Source organism: Pinus tabuliformis, chromosome 4_1 (genome assembly GCF_031772625.1).
Source record: "Pinus tabuliformis cultivar Carrire ecotype Pingquan chromosome 4_1, CPIR1, whole genome shotgun sequence".
In the NCBI taxonomy this organism is placed as follows: domain Eukaryota; kingdom Viridiplantae; phylum Streptophyta; class Pinopsida; order Pinales; family Pinaceae; genus Pinus; species Pinus tabuliformis.
Window position 1 is genome coordinate 33,804,931 of NC_142303.1, and position 26,250 is coordinate 33,831,180.

The window sequence follows — 26,250 nt, forward strand, 5'->3', positions numbered from 1 at the left end:
TAGCCACTAAGGCTCACGAGAGACCTGACTCAACCAAGTCCAAGGTTTTCTCGACTCACCCTCAACCATGCTAAGGGTTTTGTCGGCTGACCCTAAACCATGCCTATAGTAATCCCAGACCACTTCACTCTTACATGTTGTTTGTGGCTTACCACAAACCGACACTGCAAAATTGTTTTCGGGTAACCACACACCTTCAATTACAAAGTGGTTTTAAGATTACCACAAACTTTATGGGGGTACAAATGCCTCATCTGGCTTACATTACACATTACACACTCCAACTCTGGAGTTACCAGGTACATACTTTACAAAGACCAATATCAAAACATCCTAGACTTGCTTACAATTAATATGTGTGACTCATAATACATCATGCTAATGAGTCTATTCCACAAACTCACACAAATTTTCACCTAGTTTTCCATCACCCTTTAATCTTTGATGCAACTCCAATCATTATCCTCTAATGCCATCTTCACTGCCATGTCTTCATCATATCTGGTTGTTAATCATTCTTGTAAATAAATCTATCTATTGTTAGAATGACCAATTCCAACACAAAGACTCAAACCCGTGACAATAGTTGGCCAAACTAATTGTCAACATCTAATATTTTCCACCAAACATATATCAATACAATTTTACATGACTTGATACACTCCAACCCTTGATTTTGACCAAACATAATTATAACCAAAATGTCCCACCATAGAAATGAAGGTCAACTTTCTCATGCCATGGTTTTTCAAAGAATAAAATTTTAATTACAAGCAGAGCAAAAAATGGAGAAAAATTGGTTAAACAATCCAAAAATTCCATAGGAAACAGTTCCAAGCGGCTATAAGCTCAACGCTTCACAACTCCTGTGCAACAATGAATGAAGGCTACACTTAGTGGCGAATGTGTTGATCCTACAGTCAACGCACCAACGAAAAATGTGGCTTTCACTGACCAATATTTTAATCGACTCCTGGAAGCGATATGCCCGAAATTCGAGTAGCACGGGCCACCACTTGCATCACTTTTTCACGCCATTTTCGTTTTTGTTTTTTTGTTTTTTCTCCAGTTGATTGCTTTTCGGTGCCCCGTTAGAAATGTTGATCCAACCACATTCAACACTTTCTATTTCCTCTCAGCCCAGTGGCTCGAAGAGAATCAGTGAGCTCTAGCGCTTGGCTCTTGAGGCCGATCCTCTGGAGGGCAATGACAGTGGCTAGCCCTGCAACACTGCCTCCTTCTATATGCGGCTCTGCAGAGGTTCTATATGCAGCTCTGCAGAGGTCCTATCCGCAGGCTGAGTCTCTCATGGCGACGTCGTCGACACATACGACGTCGTTGGAGCCACGGTAAAAGGTCGGCCCAGTGAAAGCCCTCCTCGACCATATTCCTCAGCTCCGCTGCACTTAATAGGCGACATGGTAACTTAAAATGAACTTTCTGAAACTCTGCACTAAACATTGAAAATGCTTGTCGTCCTCTCGGTTAGAACATATCAATTTGTTTCTGTTGACATAGGCCTGACTACAGATCCAACATCATCTTCGGTTAGGAGGGAGGATTTCAAACTTCTCCATATCTCAGAAGCTGGAATTGTCACGGTTTCTCTCCTCAACTATGGGGAGTTCGCATAGAGCATCCCACTGAACTGTTCGTGCAAATAGTGCCGAGATCGAACAAAATTTGCCCCAAATCTCACGTCCGCAAGCCCATCAACAAAAAATAATAACTCCTCGTGTCTCCTAGGCTCCAAGACAATGGTGGCCTTCTTGCTCAAGGAGGGAACGACAGATCTCTTTGCTTAGCATTCCAGAGCTCCACTTATCACGAACCCACCAATGATGAATTCCATGCACCACTGAACTCTGGCATTGAGTTTTGTCTTCCCATCAAAAAATTGCGCATGTTTTCCTACGGACCTTAGGCCACTCCAGGAAGCTCCTTCTTCAATGATCAAACTTTGACAGTCTGCAGCCCCATCATTCGACTCGAGCACTCAACCTCCACGCAATAGCTTCAACGATTTCCCTGATGTTGCCTTAACCGCTGCAAGAAAATCCTCAAAGTTGAACACTCAATCCAGTGGTGTGTTTTCTACAACTGGACGCATCTCTCCTTTTAGATAGCAGGAATAAAATATGAACAAAGAAATCAAAAATAAATCGACAATCAAACACGGGCCAAACTCTCTCTTTCCCTTGACCGAGGAGGCCCAAGGCCAAAAGGTGTCTGATACTATTTTAAATTTCCATAAAGAAATATATATTTTTATTAATGAAATAATGTTACAAATAAATATATGAAGTGTTATCTTAAGATAGGGAAATTATCTTGGACACACATTCATTTGGTTGAGAGAATATCTCAACAACACACTAATATAGGAAACAACTCCTAACTAATAGGAACATACTCTTTTACATAGCAAGAATCACAACTCTCCTTCACATAGCAAAAATCACAACTCAGACAAGTAAAAATTACATTTTCCAACAAAATTATGAAGATATTTTACATCATAAAACTATTACTGTTGAAAAGTGTTTATGTTGAAAGAATGGTGAATCATTTTTGTATATGTTAATCTTGAGTTTTCAAATTAATATTATTAATTTTTTTTAATTTGGTGTTATTACTTACAACGGGAAATATTGGTGTTATTTCCTACCCCTCGAAATATTATACATTATTTCATTTCTAGGGAATATTATATATTTTATTTCATTATTACTTGTGTTATTACATGTGTCTATATCTATTGATTGTGGCTTGAGGGTTGTATTAGTATTTATTGTACCAAACCTTAAATATGAAGTTTCAATAATAAAAAAAGCCAAAAAAGTTAAGGATTTCAACTTGATAAATATGGAGTTTTTGTTAAACAATGCGTATGTATATATTGATTGTGGCTTAAGGGTTGTATAAGTATATATTGTACCCAACCTTAAATATGAAGTTTCAATTAAAAAAAGCCAATGAAGTCGAGGACTTCAACTTGATAAATATGGAGGAGTTTGTGTTAAATGATGTCTTGAGTATATATCAACCATATTTACTAATGCAATTGTGCTAGTGATATGTGTTGCATATATAGTAACAAATTCATTTTTTTTAGTACTTTTTGAATATTTCCTTTTTAAGAAAACCACTCCAATATCTTACATACTCATAGATGGTGACCTTCAAAAAATCCCCAATATTTGACTTATTAATTTACATATTCATTGAATTTACTATTTTAAAAGGTTTATATATATATATATATATATATATATATATATGAAGCAGTAGACTCCTAATTCAAAAGGGGACTGAATGAAATGGAAGGATATATTTATTATACCTTTGTTTCTAATGGTGTTACCAGGGAAGTGGGGCACATCGATCTCCCATAGTCTTTTTGCAAAGTTTATTTTGACAACTTTGTATAGGCATATGTTGTGGTTACATAGATTGCACTTTGAACTTTAGATTATATTCTGTGTCTTAATTTTGATATTTGAAGACTTCCATAGATATATAGGCTGAAAATGTTTTGGTCTTCATAAACATTATGACTTTTTATTTTGATATAGAAAATTGCATTCAGAAACATGATGGTTTTTTGTTGATTGATATCAAACTCAGCGTTAATAGCAGATATAAATGTAGCTGGTTTGTTAGTTACTTAATTTAGTTTTTTTCGTCTTTTATATATATATATATATATATATATATATATATATATATATATATATATATATAACTGTTATCACCCCAAGAAACTCTCCTAGGTTGTATATCATAGATGCTCGGGAACATTACAAACTCAACAAAAATGTTGGAAAATGGTGGATGAATGGAAGAAATGATGCATATTCAAGCCAGATAACCACTTCTACTATGCTTAACCCTAGACATGGGTGAACACCCCCAGACTACAAGACTTTAGACCACCAATTACTCATTGTTTGAGGATTGAGTGGAAATGGAGAATACTAATCACACCAGCAGATGCACAGGACCCTGTGATGGCCAGCTGTAACCAGTAAAGAGGTCTGTAAATCTATTTCCTAATGCACAGACAGGATGACAGCTCTCTGGCATTAAAATAACAGAAACCTGCATACATATTCAATGAAACATACTAGATTCTAACACAGAGGTGGGATGACAGCCCCTCTAATGCTAAACATCAAGAGCACATGAACAAATGCATAACAGGCACAATCTGGAATAGAATAGAAGTGGAAAGTGAGCAATTAATAGCAAAATAAACTTGTATTAGCTAAAAATGAAGACCAGACGCTGTAGGTATCACAGTGGTTACAGTCTCCAGAAGTTGAACCTTATACATCAAAAATAACATTCATCCACCCTATTACATTCTGTGTTCTGGATATATATAGAGGTTGATTACAAAAACACTCTGCAGTGTTATACGAGGAGGGGTTATAATGGACCACCAACCACATTAATTCTTTGATATGGATCTCTGCTACAATCAGCTAGCTTTAATGGACAGATCTGATCTCTTCTGATATTCTGTTGTTCTTCCTGAGCAGGTGGAATGTTGTCTGAGAGGAGCTCCATAACTGATAAATGCTTTGATCTGCCCGAGCTCTATACTTTTCTTCTCGGCCACTCTGTTGTTTGAATGCAGGTCGTTGAAGTATTAACTACGCAGAGTACTTGGTAGTTGATGGCTTCGTCCTTCGGGAGCTCAAGACAGTCAAAGGAGTAAAGACTTCATGGCGGGTGGACAGAGTAAATAGAGAAACGAGGCGGATCGTCGGATGGCACAGATCAACAGCGGAGATCGCTCGATGAGGAATATCGGGAGGCGAGGTGGAAGAAAGCTGTGAGCCGTCAGATCCAGTGCACGGACGGCAGAGATCTATCGGCGGGAGAGAAGCGGGAACAAATAGGGTCAAACCAATGTAGGCCGTCAGATCGCGGGCGGACAGATCCGACGGCGATCGAGCGCGAAAAACATGTGGATGATAACGGGCGAGGAAAGGCGGTTTCGGGGGCGAGCGGTATTCCCCGCACCGCCTTTGGACCTGTTATCACAAAATCACAACTGAAGGGCTGCTGATCAGGCAGACTCTGTGTAACTATTTCAGACCAAGCTTTTGACTAAGGATTAGCCTCCCTAGCCTGAGAGGGCTCTCTCAAGAAAAGGTTATTGATTTTGAATGTTGATAAGAGGGCTAACTCTTGTACAATAGATTTAATGTAAGCATAACTGGTTGGAAACACACCAAAAGATATCTCATTGGGCTATGGAGTCTATAATATCAAGTAAACAAGAAAAACACAGTGAACTCATAGAAATCAAGGCTCTTAGCATTACAAGTCAAACATATTCCACCACACATAGCTTGCTGTATACACAGGAAGTCAGAGCATATAAGTATGAATTCTGAGTGATTGCATACAACAAAACCATAAAATAACATAAGGTATAACACATCATCACTTCATTTGACCATGACAATCCTTCGAGAATCTTGAGAAGAGTATAACTCTGTTTTACTATTACTGTCCAAAAAAGATCTTACAGTGGCCCAAAACAACACACTTTTTCTATTAAGTATCCAACCTTTTTTACATCTAAGCTATTCCTATATATAGCCTCTCAAAACACTGCTGTACGAGACTCCTCATCAAGCATGAAGGGAGCTCGGGCTTTTGACATAAATGACCTTAACAATAACATAAACAAACTAATTTATTACAAGAGATATGATGCTACGAAAACAGAGGATTCCATCATATTGGCACTTTAAGTCTTCTTCCTTGTATACCCTGATGTGTCCTTAGAGCTTGCCACCTGTAGTACTGCAATAATAACCATATCCAAGCTTAAAACAGATTCAATGTACATACAGCTCCGGATACTTGATGCATAGATGACTCAACAACCGAAAAGAAAATGAAGCCTATATTCTTGGTTGCTGCCTCCCCTCGGTGTTCATATATTAATGATCCATCTTTAAGCCATTTAAACCTTGGATAGTCCCGTGTGACTGAAGAAAACTCATAACCCGACCATCCCACAACTGGACAAGTGTATCATTTAACACCTCAGCAGCTCTATCCAAACCCTAAAATTTCGGAGATAAAGTGACTTTTAGGCAAAAGACAAAACTCCGGCTTTTTCTTTGAATATTTACACCTGGCCTCCTTTTCAAAATATCTGACTGATCTTCCATAGTCCATAGTCTACATGCTGATATTAAACCATCTCTTTGAATATATGCTGATCTCAGCATTCCAACTCAAGCTTTAAACCTAACCAGTCATCTACAGCAGTTTCGTAGCGCGCTACGAAACTGTTGTAGGTCATCAAAATTAAATATATGAACCTCAAAACAGCAATATTTCAAATCTATGATTCCTTTAGTCTTTCCCTACAGGTGTGAAGACACAAAAAGGTCTCAAAAACTTTTAAAAAGACAATGGCCCAAAATATATCAAAATTTGAGAAAACACATTCCTCCTTGAATCATTTAGCTAGCTTGTCTAGCTTTTCTTTCAGGCTGATGACTTCCTCCTTCAACTTCTTGTTCTGTGCTCTTAGACTTGCATTCATTTGTTTCATAGTTTTTGCCTGTTTTAGAGCTGGTATTGTCCATACATAGGCGTCAGATACCGAACTAGCTTGACTGATTAAACTTGTTTTACCTTTCATCACAGCTTTCTTATAACTAGTATATCTCACTGCCTTCTCTTTAAAAATATTATGAACCTGAGGTATCTCCTTACTTGCTCCAGCTTGTTTTGTAATGGCAACCACATTTCCACTTTGACTAATAACCACCTTATTGTCCTTATTCTTGTTTTTAATTGCTTGGACTATTCCAGAGAAGATTTCAAGTGCCTCTGTCCTAGGCATGTCTGAAGGGACTTTCTCTTTTTGAGCCTTTTCTGCTTCCTTTATTTGCCTCCTAGTCATTGGTCTGCGAGGTTTAAAGGCATACTCTTCACCTGGTTCTTCAAACTTTAACCTTTTGGAAGCCTTTGACTTCTTAGAACTCTCAGGTGAAGATTGTGTTAGATCAATGTGCATAGGTGCCACCAATTGATCTGGTTCTATTTCAAGTGGTTCAACTTGGATTGGATGTTCTTGTTCTAATTCAATGGCTTCCAGCAAATCATTTAGACTACCCTTAGAAACAGGACTCTCTTCCACATGAGCAGATTTTCCTTTTTCTTTGTTCAGCTGGCCTCTAGTTCTTGCTCTTGAAACTCTTTCAACTTCACTAGACTTAATTTCATCTTTTCTTTTGTGAGTCTTCTGTTTAGATGATTCTGGTGTTTCTTTAAGCGGCAACTTAGAAGCTTCTTTTTCAGACACTTTGGATGATTTTGAAGTTTTGACTACTGATGCCTCAGGAGTTTCTTTGACTGTTACAGACCTCTCTGGCTTCTTTGTTTTAGCTTTGGGCTTCTTATGGTCTGTTATTTCTTTCCTAATCTCAGCCAAAGTAGTATCCTCACTCCTATCTTCTCTTTCTCTTACAGGTAATGGAGTGAGGCCCGTTTTACTAGGGAAACCGGCCATGAATACAAACGAATCCCAGTCTTTACCAATTTTATGTAGACTATCCAACACCAATAATTTAACCAGACCATGATGGAAAAGAGATGTTTCATAAGCTTCCTTTTTCAACTGAATCTTGTCACACATCTTAGAAATACTCCTGAATAAGTAAAAAGGGATGTCTATTGAGCTCTTACCAGTGAAGTGTAGTAGCAGCTTGAAATGATATGAGTAGACTTTGTTGTACCGACCTTCACATGTCAAGTACTTCTGGATGCATGTCAATAATGTAGCATAATTCTCCTTAAGATAGCTCCTTGGGACAGCTTTAGTAAGATCTTCGTCTACATGTGGTGCCTTTAAGAACTCCTTACACGGACCCATATCAAACTTGAAATTCTTGAACCATTCTTGGCCACCTCTTGGGATTTCTGTGACTGTAGAAATGACTTCAGGGGAAACCGGAAACTCCAGCATGGCCACCTTTGAATTTAATCCCGTGAAGTTCACTGCAAATGCCTTGGTCACTTCTGCATGTCCACCTTTGAGTTTTTCACAGAACCGCCAACAACCAGCAGCTCTGAACGCCTTTGCTACTTCCTCATCCCTGAGGGTTACATCTAATCCCTCCGGCTCTGTTCTCACACATCTACCCGAACGGTGCTCCTTTCTTTCCATGTTTCTTTGCACAATTCTACACAAGGAAATGACGGTGGTTTGCAGCACGATAACACTCTTTGGCTGTAGAACTCAGGCTCGCTTGCAGTAGTCTGATTAGAATAAAGCTCACGCTTTTCATAGATTAGAAGACATTCATATGCTATGAAAAACACATTATGGAATGACCACTTCCTATAACGTCCTCCAAACTGACACCTAACTCAATGAAATCAGACCTGATGGCAAAGTAATGGCTAATCATGACACGTAAATGGTGTGAGGAAACAATCATAACCGGACTCGTGACTCACCACTTCTCGGATTAGACATTCCAGGAAAAAAGCTAGACAACAGCCCGAAACCCCGATTTCGTAGCGCGGGCAGTTCAAATTTAAAGGAATGCGCTACGAAATCGCTGGCAAACGGGCCGCTACGAAAACACGCAAACATTATTTAGCAGCAGTACTGACCAATCACACTCGCGCTACGAAACTGCGCAAGTACCTAAGAAATCATACCCGCGCTGCGAAACTGCGCAAGTACCAATGACATGACATGACATAACTAACCATGATGGAAGATGACTAATGCCCTTGCCTTTACACGAATTTCATTCATAACTCTTGAATTTCAAAATTTGAAATTGACATAAGTTAACAAACTTATTTACAAGACCTCAAGACTTTATAAAAACTTATGGATAATTAACATATACATGAACTATAGATTCTAGTGATAACAGCGGCTCCACTAGGGATAGTGTGCCCCTGTGGTACACTAAGAACACGTAGTACCAGTGCTTTATCCATTTATTACACTCACATCTGGCTGACAAGCATTCCTCTCAAACTTTGTGGGCCTTCTCCTCGGGCTAAAATCTGCTAGTTCAGCTTGTCACTTATTGCTAGCACAAACACTTCAAAAGCAATGATTATTTACAATGATCATGAACTACTTGGCAGACTTCTCACTGATAATAATGCTTTAAGAACCTGCCATTGACAGGCCCACCAGCATACTGTGATCCATCAACTTCTTGCAAAATGTAAGTATTGTTTCCATGGAAGGCAGAGATCAAATATGGCCCCTTCCATAAATTCTCAAACTTACCATGTTTGCCCTTTTCCTCAATTTTGGCTTCCCATTTCAAAACCTTGTCATTAATTTGAAAGGTCACATCTTTAATCTTCTTGTCAAAAGCCCTTTTGACTCTATTCTGACTTTGTTGATAATCTTCAACCACTTCATTCCTTTTTTCTTGTAATGCAATCAATTGATTAATCCTCCTCTGTATGGCATTGGGCTCTTCTTCAAGTCCTTGAATTAATTTCATAACTGGGACACCAAGAGACGTTGGAAAAATAGCTTCTGCTCCGTACACAAGTTCATAAGGAGAGGTTCCAATAGATCTTTTAGTGCAAATGCGATCAGCCCATAATGCATACTTCAGTTTCAAATGCCAAGTTTTCTTGTTTTCCTCCAGCAATTTCTTGATAATCCTCACAAGACTCTTATTTGAACTTTCAGCTAGACCATTACCTTGTGGATAATAAGTTGTTGAGTGACCAAGAGTAATATGATATTGGTGGCAAAAGTTTATCATTCTCTTAGACTTAAATGCTTGAGCATTATCTGTGATAAGCTTGAGTGGACATCCAAACCTTGATAAAATATTGTTCTCTAAGAAAGAAATAATGACTGCATCATTAGCTTGTCTAGTTGGCACTGCCTCTATCCACTTTGTGAAATAATCTGTGGCTGTAAGTATCCACCGATGTTGGCCTGATGAGGAGGGATGTATCTCACCTATAAAATCTAGCCCCCACTGCTGAAAAGGCGCCTCTACATAAATAGGAACTAGAGGCATAGGCATGAGTTTTCTTTTACCTTCAAACAACTGACATTCATGACAGGCTGCAACCTTTTTATAAATATCTCTGAACATGGTGGGCCAAAAATACCCAGCTCTCAATATTTTATTAGCTGTAGCCTTCCAATAATGGTGACCTCCACAGTCTCCTTTGTGAAATTCTTCAATCACTCTATCAGCCTCCTCTTCAATTAAGCAATTTAGCAGAATTCCTCCAGCATCCTTCCAAAACAAACTCTGTTCATAAACGAAATATTTAAGAGATTTCAGCTTGATGAAACGGGCTCTAGACTTGGGAAGATTGTCAGGGGCTCTGTTGTGCTGTAATACAAATGAGACATCCTTATACCATTCAGATATTAGAAATTTTTCATTGATTTGAACCAACTCTTCCTCTTCTTCAAAAATTTCTGATATTTCTGCATTAAAATTAATATCACTGCAGTCTAGATTTGAGTGAGTTAGCAACTCTGCTAACCCTTGGCCTTTCACCAATTTAGTTGGCCTAATTTCAATATCATATTCCAACAATTTGGCTATCCATTTCCCTCTTTTACCATCCGGGTCTGCTTGTGTGAGAATTTCTTTAATAACAGCACTTGGCACAAATGCAATAATATGAGAATGAAGCACATAGATTCTAAAATCTTTGATTGCCTTAACCAAAGCATATGCTTGCTTTTCTAAAATGTTATACTTTAACTCAGCATTTGCCAATGTTTTACTAAAGAATGAAATAGGCTGCTCAGTACCTTGATCCCCTTTCTGCAAAAGAACTCCAGCGATTGTATCTTCAGAGGCATAAGTGAATATTAAAAATTCCTTGGAGAAATCAGGACTAATAAGCACCGGTGCTTGAGTGAGTGCTTTTTTAATTTCTTCAAATGACTTTCTTGCCTCAGCTGTCCACCTAAAGTCTGCTCCCTTCTTTAGCATTTTTGTGATGTGCTTAACCACCTCTGCAAAGTTAGGAATGAACCTCCTAACAAAATTGACTTTACCAAGAAAAGACTGAACTTCTTTCTTACTCCTTGGCAAATCCAGCCTTGAAATAGCACTAACTCTATTTGGATCTATTTTAATGCCTTCTTGAGAAATGATATGCCCAAGCAACTTACCAGAAGTCAAAGCAAAGATACTTTTAGTTGGATTCAAAGAAATGCCGAACCTTCTACACTTCAATAATATCTTTTCTAGATGCTTTAAATGATCTTCCTCTCTCTTTGAAAATACTGTGATATCATCAAGGTATACCACAACTGATTTATCTCTCTCCTCTGCAAAAGCAATGTCCATAGCCCTTTGGAAAGTCACCCCTGCATTCATGAGGCCAAAGGGCATCTTGGCATACATAAATGTGCCCCATGGTATAGTAAAGGCTGTCTTCTCCTGATCCTCTGGATGAACAAGGATTTGATTGTATCCTGAAAAGCCATCTAACATTGACATTCTTTGAGAACCTACAATATTCTGCAACATGAGATCCATTTTAGGAAGAGGATAATTGTCCTTGAGTGAAGCCTTGTTCAAATTCCTAAAGTCTATGCAAATCCTTATTTCTCCGTTCTTTTTCCTCACTGGAACCAAGTTGGCTAACCAATTTGAAAATCTGATAGGAACAATAATCTTCGCATCATACAACTTCTTAACCTCTTTCTCAATTAATGGCATCAGCAGAGGATTTATTCTTCTCAATTTTTGCTTAAAAGGTTTCTCATTTGGCTTGATGGGGATTGTATGTTGTATAACTGAGGAATCATATTGTTTGAGATCAGTATAATTCCAAGCAAACACATCAATAAACTTCTTCATCAGATCAATGTACTTAACCTTTAGATCAGCTGATAAAAATTTTGAAATTTTGATCAATTTAGGCGCTACTAAATCACCTAGATTGCAGCTTTCTATCTCTTCTTCATTTGCCTGCAACCTTGGCGCCTTAAAAACATCATTCTGATCAAAAAGTTTCTCAAGTGGAATCAGACCCTTAGGAATGAGGTTATTTTGCAGCTGCAACACCTCAGACTTTTCTTTTGTTTCCACTAACATGTTTTGCTGGTCAATTTGACAATTCTCAAATTCTCCTTTCAATTCTAAGAAACTTTTCACCTGCTGGTCATCTTCAAATACTTGCCAATTTAGGATATTGTCAGGGATCACTGGCCTATGGCGGACTTTGACTGCATAACTGTCAGAAGCATGTTTAGGAATGACAAAAAGACTCGCTGCTACGGCAAGAGAATCTGCCATGGAATTCTGCTCTCTGGTTATGACATTGAAAGTGTATGATTGAAACTTTTCCAACAATTCTAACACCAAATTCCTATAAGCTCTCATTCTTGCATCTTTTGTTTGATAAACACCTTGAACTTGTTTTATAACTAGCTCAGAGTCCCCATAAACAGCAATGTTTTTTGCCTTGAACTCAATCAAATTTTCTAGGCCTAAAACCAAGGACTCATACTCGGCCATGTTATTTGTGCAATCAAAATTGAGCTTATAAGACAGAAACTTACTCTCATCAGCTGGACTCATGATCCAAATTCCAGCGCCAGCTCCTTCTTTCCCTGCTGCTCCATCAAAATACAAAGACCAGCAACCAGAAATGTCTTCTTCATTACTTTGCTGCAACTCTTCACACTGATTTTCTGCTTTTTCTTTCTGTGATTCCTCTCCCACTGATTCATTAAACAGAATGGCTCATCCCAAGCCTGTATCACAAGAATAGATAGGAAAATTCTGTGGTTTATCCTTACTACTCACCATATATGCCATCCTTGTTTCCCGGTATAACCTTCTCTGCTCCCCAAATACTGGAATAGTAGCATAAGTCAAATCCATTTGCATAGTACCCTTAATTTTAGCTGCCCATGATCTTGAAAGTAATATTCCAAATTTAGGTGGAACATCAGCCACAACAATATCCATGACAGTGGTTTTGGCTGGGATTTGTGTAAGAGCCACAACAACATCCTTAATTAACCCAATACAATGCACCCTCTTAGAATCAAAAGAAAATAAATCTTTATAAGGTCTGGTCACTTCCAATCCTAACCTTTCCATAATGACTTTGGGCATAAGATTATGAGATGCTCCTGAGTCCAACATGGCATTATGAAGAGTCATTTCATGTATATTGATGCTTATATAAAAAGGAGGAAATTCATCATTCTGCTCATCCTCCAGCCTTGGGCCCAAACAAATGATAGGATTGTCTTCTTGCAAATTTAAAATATCAGCTCCTCCCGGGGGAGAATTAAGCATTTCCACAATCTTGCTTCTATACTTGTTTACTTTCAAAAGTTCATTAAATGGGACTGATATTTTAATTTTAGAAATCTCATTTTCTATATTGAATCCTGGAGTAGACTTCTCAACTTCCTTAGGAAGAACAAGAGCTTGATTCTCTTTCTTTTCAATAGGAGCATCACCTTTTTCTTCAGCTTGTTTTGGCTTTTCTTTTTTGTCTTCCACTGCTTTTGGAATATTCTTCTTAGGCTGACCTTTATTTGCTGTAATGGGGACATCTCGATTTCTGAGGTTATATTGCTTCTGAATTTCAAATATGGCATGCTGATAACCCTTTAGGAAATCTGAAGGTTCTTCTTCAACTTTTTGTTGACTAGACTCATCATGTTCTTCTTTTGTTAAAAAGATTTCTGAATCTTCTTCACCAAGACAATGAATAGCTTCTTCTGGTTCCTCAGTCTCTTCCTCACCATCTACCATATTTTGCTGAAATGGAGGTCTTACAGGAGGATCAGCTGGCTGATTTCTATTTTCCCTTGGCCTTTGTTGATTTTGTGGCCTTCTAAACTGGGGATTTCTGAACCGAGGTTCTTGTTGTGCTTGAGGAGCAGCAGTATTCCCAAGTGCTAATTGGTCCATTAACTTTTCCATAGTCTTCATCATGGTTTCAAATCTTTCATCTTGAGCTGAAGTAGAGGGCCTCTCCTCTTCCTTAATTTTGGTCTTAGCCATCTTAGACTTTTTAGCAGCAAGTATATTTACTTCAACTTTGATAGCATCATTTTGCATATCAGCCAATGTAGCAGACTCTCTTTCTCTGAGTAAGAGAGAAAAATCAGATTCAAAGGACTCAACATATCTTAGTTGGGCCAGGGCTCCAGGAGGTTTTAAGTGAGCTGGAATGGAATTGTAAATCTTATTGAACCTCTTAGAAAAGTTTTGAATAGTCTCATCTGGGGCTCTTCTCAAATTATTATACTCAGTGAGGGCCTGTACTGGATTAGTCCTATTTCCCCATTTTCTCAAAAAACTATCTTCAAACTCAATCCAACTGTGAATACTACCAGCTCCCAAGGCTTTGAACCATTTCCTAACTTCCCCAATAAAGGACTGAGCAAATAATCTCAATTTGACATCTTCATCATCTACTTCATACCTATCAATAAAGTCATTGAATCTGTCTACATGCTCTTCAGCTGTAATGTCTTCATCCCCTCCCCAGGTTGGAATCTTAGAAGCATATTTATTTGGTAAGTCATGCAAAACAGCAGGGAGGGCCAAAGGCGCATACCTTGCAGGTACAGCCATGATGAAAGGAGGAACAGCAACAATAGGTATGCTATGACCAGGACTAGTATGAGATGTGAGCTGAGGACTGTTTGGACTTGCAGAAGCTGAGGACAAAATATGAGTACGAAAAGGACTATTAGGACTTTGTAACCCACCAACAAAAGAGCTCCAATTTGGGAGAGGTAACCCAAGGTTTGAGTTAAGCAGAATTTCAAAAGGATCAAGCTCCTTGAGCTGTTTTAAATCTTCTTTTTCTAACAAAAGCTCAGAAGAAACAATTTCCCAAAACTCCTCTTTATCTTTTTGTGAAATTAAAGAAGAGGTATCAATACCTCTCTTCTGTAAATCCAAGATAATGCCTATTACTTCTTCTTCATTTTCAGACCTTAATATGACCTCTTGAACCTTATCATCCACAAGTTTCTTCTCAAGACTTCTAGAAAACTCAGTAAATAATGACTTTGAAATACTTGAAGTACCTGGTATGTCAGAGAATTTTTGTTTACTTCTTGAGATGATATTCGGATTTTCCACAGGACTAGGTGGATTTGGATCAGGGTTACTCCTTGTGTACCTTCCTTTCGAAGCCACCTTTAAACTTTAAAATAACAAATGGAGTCACCAAGGTAGAATGCAGCCTCGAAAATCATTTGAACTCCTGCTACCTTCAGAAATTCAATCTTAAGCTCCCGGCAGACGCACCAAAATGTTATCACAAAATCACAACTGAAGGGCTGCTGATCAGGCAGACTCTGTGTAACTATTTCAGACCAAGCTTTTGACTAAGGATTAGCCTCCCTAGCCTGAGAGGGCTCTCTCAAGAAAAGGTTATTGATTTTGAATGTTGATAAGAGGGCTAACTCTTGTACAATAGATTTAATGTAAGCATAACTGGTTGGAAACACACCAAAAGATATCTCATTGGGCTATGGAGTCTATAATATCAAGTAAACAAGAAAAACACAGTGAACTCATAGAAATCAAGGCTCTTAGCATTACAAGTCAAACATATTCCACCACACATAGCTTGCTGTATACACAGGAAGTCAGAGCATATAAGTATGAATTCTGAGTGATTGCATACAACAAAACCATAAAATAACATAAGGTATAACACATCATCACTTCATTTGACCATGACAATCCTTCGAGAATCTTGAGAAGAGTATAACTCTGTTTTACTATTACTGTCCAAAAAAGATCTTACAGTGGCCCAAAACAACACACTTTTTCTATTAAGTATCCAACCTTTTTTACATCTAAGCTATTCCTATATATAGCCTCTCAAAACACTGCTGTACGAGACTCCTCATCAAGCATGAAGGGAGCTCGGGCTTTTGACATAAATGACCTTAACAATAACATAAACAAACTAATTTATTACAAGAGATATGATGCTACGAAAACAGAGGATTCCATCATATTGGCACTTTAAGTCTTCTTCCTTGTATACCCTGATGTGTCCTTAGAGCTTGCCACCTGTAGTACTGCAATAATAACCATATCCAAGCTTAAAACAGATTCAATGTACATACAGCTCCAGATACTTGATGCATAGATGACTCAACAACCGAAAAGAAAATGAAGCCTATATTCTTGGTTGCTGCCTCCCCTCGGTGTTCATATATTAATGATCCATCTTTAAGCCATTTAAACCTTGGATAGTCCCGTGTGACTGAAGAAAACTCATAACCCGACCATCCCACAACTGGACAAGTGTATCATTTAACACCTCAGCAGCTCTATCCAAACCCTAAAATTTCGGAGATAAAGTGACTTTTAGGCAAAAGACAAAACTCCGGCTTTTTCTTTGAATATTTACACCTGGCCTCCTTTTCAAAATATCTGACTGATCTTCCATAGTCTACATGCTGATATTAAACCATCTCTTTGAATATATGCTGATCTCAGCATTCCAACTCAAGCTTTAAACCTAACCAGTCATCTACAGCAGTTTCGTAGCGCGCTACGAAACTGTTGTAGGTCATCAAAATTAAATATATGAACCTCAAAACAGCAATATTTCAAATCTATGATTCCTTTAGTCTTTCCATACAGGTGTGAAGACACAAAAAGGTCTCAAAAACTTTTAAAAAGACAATGGCCCAAAATATATCAAAATTTGAGAAAACACATTTCTCCTTGAATCATTTAGCTAGCTTGTCTAGCTTTTCTTTCAGGCTGATGACTTCCTCCTTCAACTTCTTGTTCTGTGCTCTTAGACTTGCATTCATTTGTTTCATAGTTTTTGCCTGTTTTAGAGCTGGTATTGTCCATACATAGGCGTCAGATACCGAACTAGCTTGACTGATTAAACTTGTTTTACCTTTCATCACAGCTTTCTTATAACTAGTATATCTCACTGCCTTCTCTTTAAAAATATTATGAACCTGAGGTATCTCCTTACTTGCTCCAGCTTGTTTTGTAATGGCAACCACATTTCCACTTTGACTAATAACCACCTTATTGTCCTTATTCTTGTTTTTAATTGCTTGGACTATTCCAGAGAAGATTTCAAGTGCCTCTGTCCTAGGCATGTCTGAAGGGACTTTCTCTTTTTGAGCCTTTTCTGCTTCCTTTATTTGCCTCCTAGTCATTGGTCTGCGAGGTTTAAAGGCATACTCTTCACCTGGTTCTTCAAACTTTAACCTTTTGGAAGCCTTTGACTTCTTAGAACTCTCAGGTGAAGATTGTGTTAGATCAATGTGCATAGGTGCCACCAATTGATCTGGTTCTATTTCAAGTGGTTCAACTTGGATTGGATGTTCTTGTTCTAATTCAATGGCTTCCAGCAAATCATTTAGACTACCCTTAGAAACAGGACTCTCTTCCACATGAGCAGATTTTCCTTTTTCTTTGTTCAGCTGGCCTCTAGTTCTTGCTCTTGAAACTCTTTCAACTTCACTAGACTTAATTTCATCTTTTCTTTTGTGAGTCTTCTGTTTAGATGATTCTGGTGTTTCTTTAAGCGGCAAATTAGAAGCTTCTTTTTCAGACACTTTGGATGATTTTGAAGTTTTGACTACTAATGCCTCAGGAGTTTCTTTGACTGTTACAGACCTCTCTGGCTTCTTTGTTTTAGCTTTGGGCTTCTTATGGTCTGTTATTTCTTTCCTAATCTCAGCCAAAGTAGTATCCTCACTCCTATCTTCTCTTTCTCTTACAGGTAATGGAGTGAGGCCCGTTTTACTAGGGAAACCGGCCATGAATACAAACGAATCCCAGTCTTTACCAATTTTATGTAGACTATCCAACACCAATAATTTAACCAGACCATGATGGAAAAGAGATGTTTCATAAGCTTCCTTTTTCAACTGAATCTTGTCACACATCTTAGAAATACTCCTGAATAAGTAAAAAGGGATGTCTATTGAGCTCTTACCAGTGAAGTGTAGTAGCAGCTTGAAATGATATGAGTAGACTTTGTTGTACCGACCTTCACATGTCAAGTACTTCTGGATGCATGTCAATAATGTAGCATAATTCTCCTTAAGATAGCTCCTTGGGACAGCTTTAGTAAGATCTTCGTCTACATGTGGTGCCTTTAAGAACTCCTTACACGGACCCATATCAAACTTGAAATTCTTGAACCATTCTTGGCCACCTCTTGGGATTTCTGTGACTGTAGAAATGACTTCAGGGGAAACCGGAAACTCCAGCATGGCCACCTTTGAATTTAATCCCGTGAAGTTCACTGCAAATGCCTTGGTCACTTCTGCATGTCCACCTTTGAGTTTTTCACAGAACCGCCAACAACCAGCAGCTCTGAACGCCTTTGCTACTTCCTCATCCCTGAGGGTTACATCTAATCCCTCCGGCTCTGTTCTCACACATCTACCCGAACGGTGCTCCTTTCTTTCCATGTTTCTTTGCACAATTCTACACAAGGAAATGACGGTGGTTTGCAGCACGATAACACTCTTTGGCTGTAGAACTCAGGCTCGCTTGCAGTAGTCTGATTAGAATAAAGCTCACGCTTTTCATAGATTAGAAGACATTCATATGCTATGAAAAACACATTATGGAATGACCACTTCCTATAACGTCCTCCAAACTGACACCTAACTCAATGAAATCAGACCTGATGGCAAAGTAATGGCTAATCATGACACGTAAATGGTGTGAGGAAACAATCATAACCGGACTCGTGACTCACCACTTCTCGGATTAGACATTCCAGGAAAAAAGCTAGACAATAGCCCGAAACCCCGATTTCGTAGCGCGGGCAGTTCAAATTTAAAGGAATGCGCTACGAAATCGCTGGCAAACGGGCCGCTACGAAAACACGCAAACATTATTTAGCAGCAGTACTGACCAATCACACTCGCGCTACGAAACTGCGCAAGTACCTAAGAAATCATACCCGCGCTGCGAAACTGCGCAAGTACCAATGACATGACATGACATAACTAACCATGATGGAAGATGACTAATGCCCTTGCCTTTACACGAATTTCATTCATAACTCTTGAATTTCAAAATTTGAAATTGACATAAGTTAACAAACTTATTTACAAGACCTCAAGACTTTATAAAAACTTATGGATAATTAACATATACATGAACTATAGATTCTAGTGATAACAGGACCTATGGTGGTTTCCGTATGCGGGGGCGCGATCCAGTCTTTGCGTGACATGTGGCAGAAGGGACCAGCGGGAAACCACCGCGATCGCGCATTAACGAGTGGACAGGTCGTGCAAGCAGGGCTTGCGACTACCGTCCGATGGCGCGACGGACGGTCGGATGGAGGGGAACGTGCATGAGGTTTAACGTGTGGGCGGAAAACGTGGAGACCGTTAGATCAGGGTGATCAACGGTGGAGATTTATAGAACGACAAAAGGCCGAGGAAGGGGCGGAGGGTTATGAAAGCACCGAGTCACATGGTTTGGTCATACGGTGGGTAAAGTTTAGCACTCGGAGCTCAGTGGTAACACGAGATTTAACAGAGTTTCAAAGGTAAAATGGAGGTGAAATAGAGTGTTTAAACGTGGAACAGAGAAGTTTCAGGAGAAAAATAAAGATGGCGGGGCTGGGAGAGCATGAGGAAAATTGAAGAAGGAAGGAGGAGAAGACTGCTCCAAGCTTTCTTTAAGCACCAACAACACAGATAGACCTGAATTTGACCTTCACATGCTGAAGCTTGTAGCAGAGCTAACAATAACCAAGCAAAAATAGTCCTTATCCTTGACATATTAACCAATTTTTATATGTAATTATGTTCTTTAGGTACTCAATGGTTCCATCAACAAAGAAACATCCTTAGCGCTCTAAAGAAATGTTAATATTAAAAAAAAAATGATTTAACTATGAAAAAATTGATTTAACTATGAAATTTTTCAATGAGTAAATATTATAAATTAAAAAAACTACCCAATTTTTTATCGCTGATATTTATACTCATATTGTCTATCATTGATGGTAATTTAGGTCAATAAGAGATCATCAGAATGCTTCTTTCATAACTTTTGGTAATGACAACTCCCATTCTTAATGTGGAAATGTGTGGAAATGGATTAGGGTATGTATTAAACATGTTTAAATTTATACAAAGAAAAATTCCTCATAGGATGCTCAAATTTCTTACACATGTTACACATAGGATGTCTAAATTAAAAAGAAATAATGAAGAAAAATAGTATATATCTAAGGCACAATACAAATACTATGTAATAATTTACTTTTAATAAGAATCTTAAATATTTGGAAAAATATAACTCCTACTTGTTTTGTTGTAATTCATTTTATGTATAGGAGTATGTTCCTAGTACTTAGGAGTTTGTTGAGGTCTAGTTGGTTGAGAGATTCTCTCCAACTAATTAGCTTCCCAGATTGGTGTGTGGTTGAAATATTAACTCAAACAAGAGATTGTATGTCCAAGATAGACTAGCTATTTGGAGACATAGCTTGATGTATTTATATTGCATTATTATTTTCATGTGAATATAATTTTGGAGTGAATTTATAAAATATTTGTTAAAAAAGATCATCAAAAATCTTCTTCCATAACTTCTAGTAACGACAACTCCCATTATTAATGTGGAAATGGGTAAGGGTATGTATTAAACATGTTTAAATTTATAAAAAAGAAAAATTCATGATAGGATGCTCAAATTTCTTACACATGTTACACAAGATCTTTAAATTGAAAAGAAACAATGAAAAAAATAGTATATATGTAAGGCACAATACAAATACTAGGTAATAACTTACCTTTAACAAGAATCTTAAATTTATTTTCTTCTTGCAACTAGAAATTTAATGTTGCATCTAGAAACAAATAATGTTCATGAGTCTTAACAGATTTTTACATCAAATAATTAAGGGTGAAATTGATTACCATCCATATGTAATATCTAGTACATAGTCAATTGGGTTTATCTGAGTTGGTTCGGAGAAATTATTGTTATCCTCCCCACCCATGTTCAAGTCCCACAAGTGACATGATGAACTTTACTATAAGAATATAACATGAAAAAATAGAGATTCTCAACAATTACATAAATTTAAATTAATATTTTTTGGATAAAAATCCTCAAAAATAATTTTATATTATATAATGAAGTCAACAACCAAATAGGTACTTCAAACAACAAATTTTTTTATATCTTCATCCATAACAAACTCTTCCCCACGTGTATCTTCCATCCCAGTGGGTAGCAACCAATATGTGGAACATTACATTAAAACCCTTCTTTAAAATCTCATAAAAAAATTAACCTTGAAATCATTTTTAGGTTGTAATGTTGTTCTACAATAACAAAATTGTATGTGTTCTAAAGAACTATTCATATCGTATACCTTCAAAAACTAATGGAACCCAAACAAAAATATGTGCAATTCTAAAACATAATACGTCTTGTAAAACATGTGACATTGTGAAAAAAATACAAAATAATCTTACTAGTGGATCACCATCATCTTTGTTTAACAAATTTCCACATAATTGGTTTGATTATGAATTTTTTTGGCTTAAGGGGGCCTGACCCAGGTTCAGAGTTGTTAGTGCCAACCAACGAAACCCTAACTGTTGGCCCTTTTGGCAACAACCTGCATAGTGCAAGTTGCAGTCTCAACCGAAGCAGTATTGGGGAATGCTAGAACTAGGTTTATACATCCAAAGATAGTGTGATAAGTGGTCTTAAGCCCTTTGTCACTTATATCAACCTTCGTTGAGATTGGTATCCGTCTATGGCCCACTATCGTAATTCTAGGAAAATAGCCTCTAGACCTTCACGAAGGTTTGCGCTCAGGATTTATAGAACCTAATGGAGAAAATTGTCCACTTTCACACAATAATTAACAACCGTAGATCTGCCTCCGCGCTGATCAATCCAATTCATCAGAAATCATAACAAAATTAACCCTTATCTTTGCAAAAACAAATAATTACTTAGTTCATGCATAAACATTACAGATTCAATAGATTCAAACAACATTTACACATTATTCCATAGAAAACATATTATTGAGCGACAAAACATAACATAAACAGAATTAACTATAATACTCAAGGAAAAACATTTCTCCAAAATCAAACTTTATTCAGTTCTAGCGTTCAATGTACAGACTTCTCCGCACACACTCAGCTGCGGACTTACCAAGGCCTCCTGCGCACTAAGCTGCATGAGCCTTCCCCTTTTTCCTAAGTACAGTAAGAAGAGCCTTCCTACCTTAGCACTTGCCCAAAACAATTTCTAACTTGACTTGTCTACTTCATGCCTCTTCTTAGACTCGCTATGACTCAACTATATATAGATATTTGCAATACAATACCATGGTCCGCGAACCATGGGTGAGTGTCAAAAACCAACCTATAACTTACCCAAACAAGGGGATAAAGCTCCTTTGACTCCTATCTAGCTGTGTGCTCCGCATCCGCAATTCAAGGAGACTTTACATTCTTTACAAATTTTTTATAAAATGGGGTTAAACTAACCCCAAAACTGAGCTTGGGGACCATATCCCATCAAATTTCATCATCAAATATGGATTGATAAGTGTTTTTTTTTAAATAAGGCATCCTAAAACACTTTGTTGAAATGGTTTTGTCATATTATTCACATGGTTCTGTTGCACAAAAAATTGTCACCTTGACATTCTGCAATTCGTGTGAGTCCATTACCACTCATACTTTCCTCCTTTGCAAGTCTAAAGCCTCAGTTCTTCATATCAAGCCTTGAAAGTAAGAGAAAAGCCCTAAAAGTCTTTAAAACTCTGGTTCCGCACTTTCTCTTAGTCTTACCTGCGGTCCCGCACCTAATGGTCATGTCCCCTACGCACCTGAACGCTCTGTCTTTGTGTTATGGGTGCGGACCCCTGTAAAAGTTAAAAGGTGCGAGTATATTCTAAAAAACTCACTTTCAGTCATTTCTAGAAGCTTCTGGAAGGAATCTTGAGGTGGCAAGTTCGCTCTCTTAAGGTTCATGCATCCCATACCTTAAGGAGCTAACCCCTTGATGTGAGGAGCTTATCCCTTTGAAGGAGGACTCTATCCCTTCATAGGTGGACCTGTAACCTCCTTCCTCTGCACTATAAAATGAAGCATTGGGCTAGTTATTGGGGAGGTTGAAAGCTGAATATTTTTTAGGTGAAATGTTGCTGGAACTTAGTCTTCTTAGTTGAGCTTTTATGAGGAGAGATTACATACCTCTAAGATCTCATTTGGAAGAGTGCAAGGCTTGTCAAAGTAAAGGAAATTCTTGTTTCGGACCCCAGGAAGAGCTTGTTCAACATCAAGGCTGAAAAGGTTGTAAGGTTTTTCTCTTTCAAAGTTAATACAAATAAGTTTGTTTTTCTCAATAAGCTGTTCATTAATGGTTTGTTTTATGGATTCCTTGATCACCATAATAGACATGATTTACCATATTTGCTATGTAGGTGTTATTTGATGTTTGCTTCTTTGTGATTGCAGGTCTTTGAAGATAACTCTTTTAGACGATCGAGGGATGACTACAACAAACAAGCGTTGGATCTAAGGTAGGATCGTAACACCTCTATAGTTTTTATTTGTAAATTGCATATGTCTAGAGAAAGATAGATTTATTTGTCTATTTGTTGCTAGATTATCTTGTGATACTAGGGAGAATGGTCTTGTCCGGAAGAATGATTTATTCGGCCAACAAATTGGCGACTCCACTGAGGAATGAATTTGGTTTTTGATTTTACTTTGTTTTGACTTGAGAAAATTGTTTTCGTTTCTGGTTTTGATTGATGTATACTGTATTAGATAGTTTTTAGGATCTGGATTATTTTTTGTTTTTTTTTCGAAGTTTTCAGGGGACCACACTTTCTATTTACAAACAGTGCGGGCATCTCCGCACTTTTCCTTTAGTAAACATAGCGTTACCACACCTGTTTCTTCTGGAGCCTGTGGACCCTGTAAAATTTTGTGAAAAACCTAAAATATCTTCTTCCAGTTAAGTTTAGGTTTCATTTAGGATTTTTAGTGTCTACCCAGATCTGTATTTTTCCTGTCAAAAATCTCTTATGAGTGAGTTCTGATAGTATTTTTGTTTTGAATGATTTTCTATAAGTTTTGCATGCCTGTAGTGATTTTCACCTTGTCTCTGTAGTGACTCAAAGATCAGAAGCTTGAGAAACCTTAGATCCCCCCTGGTGTCTTTTTGTCTTCTTGATGAGTCTGACTTGGTTGTGAAATCTATCCTTTGTGAGAAACGGATTTAGTTTTCTCGTTGCAAATCTTTGAACAAACTTTGTTATAAGTTTTGAATTTCATTTTTACAAAAGAAAACATATCTGGATGTTTTTTTGATTGGTTTGTTATTCTAAAAAAATGAATCCTTAGTTTACTAAACAACTAAGCAAAACGTCCTCAAAAAGAATTGAAGCTTTTATTTATTTAGATTTTAAAGTTTTTAGATCTCAAAATTAGTTTTGTAGTTTTGAGTGTTTTTCTAAAACTTGTAGATCTCTTTTGAAGCAAATTGTTTTTGTAGTTTTGAGTTTTGGAAAAGTGAAAGGGATTTATTGTGAGCATTAATTATTAGTCTCGTTTTGAGTTCTTATTGAAAAAGACAAAAAGATTTTCTTTTTATTTTCATGTTGAAAGAAAGAATTGTTTCTTAAAGAATTGCATTCTCGAACTCTTTCTTTTAGCTAGAATTTCATTGAAAGAAAAATGAATTGCTTATCATTTTAGGTGCATTTTTTAGTGTTTTTGGAGTCAAGTCTTCACACCATCAAAGTTTCATTTCCATACCCATTGACTTAAAGAAAAACCCATAAAAGCAACGCTTAATTAAAATGATCTAGTAATCTTTTTTATTTCTAGGGCTCTTATCACCAATATATCTTAGGCTAGTATCTTGGAGTAGGGAGTAATTAACTCTCCAAGATAGTTAAAACAAACAAGTAGCTATATATTGCGGTAGGAAATAAATCCAATTGTAATTGATACATTCTGGGAAGCTTCTCTTAAAGGAGTCAATCACGAGATCATGTCTGAACCTTTGAGACAATCAAGTATGTTTCATTGGGAAAGATAGAATATTTGCGCGTATTATAAATGGTAAACCTCGGATTAACCATTGTCGAGGAGCCTGGGGTCACTTGTTGGTAAACCTCGGATTGATCATGTCGAGGAGCCTTCAAGGGGATTGAGCTTTGTTACTTTTCCCTTGCGTGTAGATCGGATCGTAGATTGTTCCCCCAGTTGTATTTGTTGTTGTTGGTAACCGTAGTGTCCATAATCTTAATATTATTTCCTAAGGTGATGGTGAAGGACAGGTCTCACTGTACCTAGAGAAGATGTCGACTAGACTCACTTGGACTCTTTGGGGGGTTCTCTTCACTCGAGATGGTTTTGTGAAGAAACGTGTGCCAGTCTGTTTCATTAAGCAGGTTGTCGGGGTAACTGTTCCAACCACCCTTTATGTATTAAAATTCTACGACGTTGGATTTCATCACCAACTAGTGTTTTTAGTACGGGAAGTTACTGTTTGTGTGTGGTTTGAACTCTTAGATTTTTTAGGCATGTGATTCAGTTGTTTGTTTCTTTAGAGACTTTAGGTGCTTTTATTGAAATTTTCTTTGTTTGCGTGTGATTATTTTCATCCTACACCCAGAGGTTATTATCCTTGGTTGATCATGTCAAGACAGTCATCTATGTTTTCCCAATCACTAGAAACATTTTTATATGGTGGTCCTACTGTTCCTTTGGGGTACCAGTCACTTTCTGGTACTTTTTCAGGAGCAACTCCTCGACCGACTGAACATCAGTTATCACCTGGTAATAATGGAACTAAAACGTTGAACGTAGAGAAAATTCTTATGATGTCTGGTAGTATTCCAAATCCTCAACCTCAAGGTAGTCAGTTACCGCCTGGGGGGCAAGGTAGTCAGTTACTGCCTGGGGGGAAACCCCAAGGTAGTCAGTTTCTGCCTAGAGGGCTACCTCAAGGTTTTCAACCTTCAAGACAGTACATACCCCAAGGTCAACCCTAGACTCAGTATATTCCTCAGGATGCCTATCAACCCCAAATTCAGTATGTGCCTCAGGGTTATCAACCTCAAGGTCAGTACCCAACTCAAGGTTTCCAACCGCCTTCTAGTCAATCATTTTTACAAGGGGCTGGAAATGTACCGCCTAATTATCAGCCCTACGTTCAACCAGGTTATGGTCCTCCATAT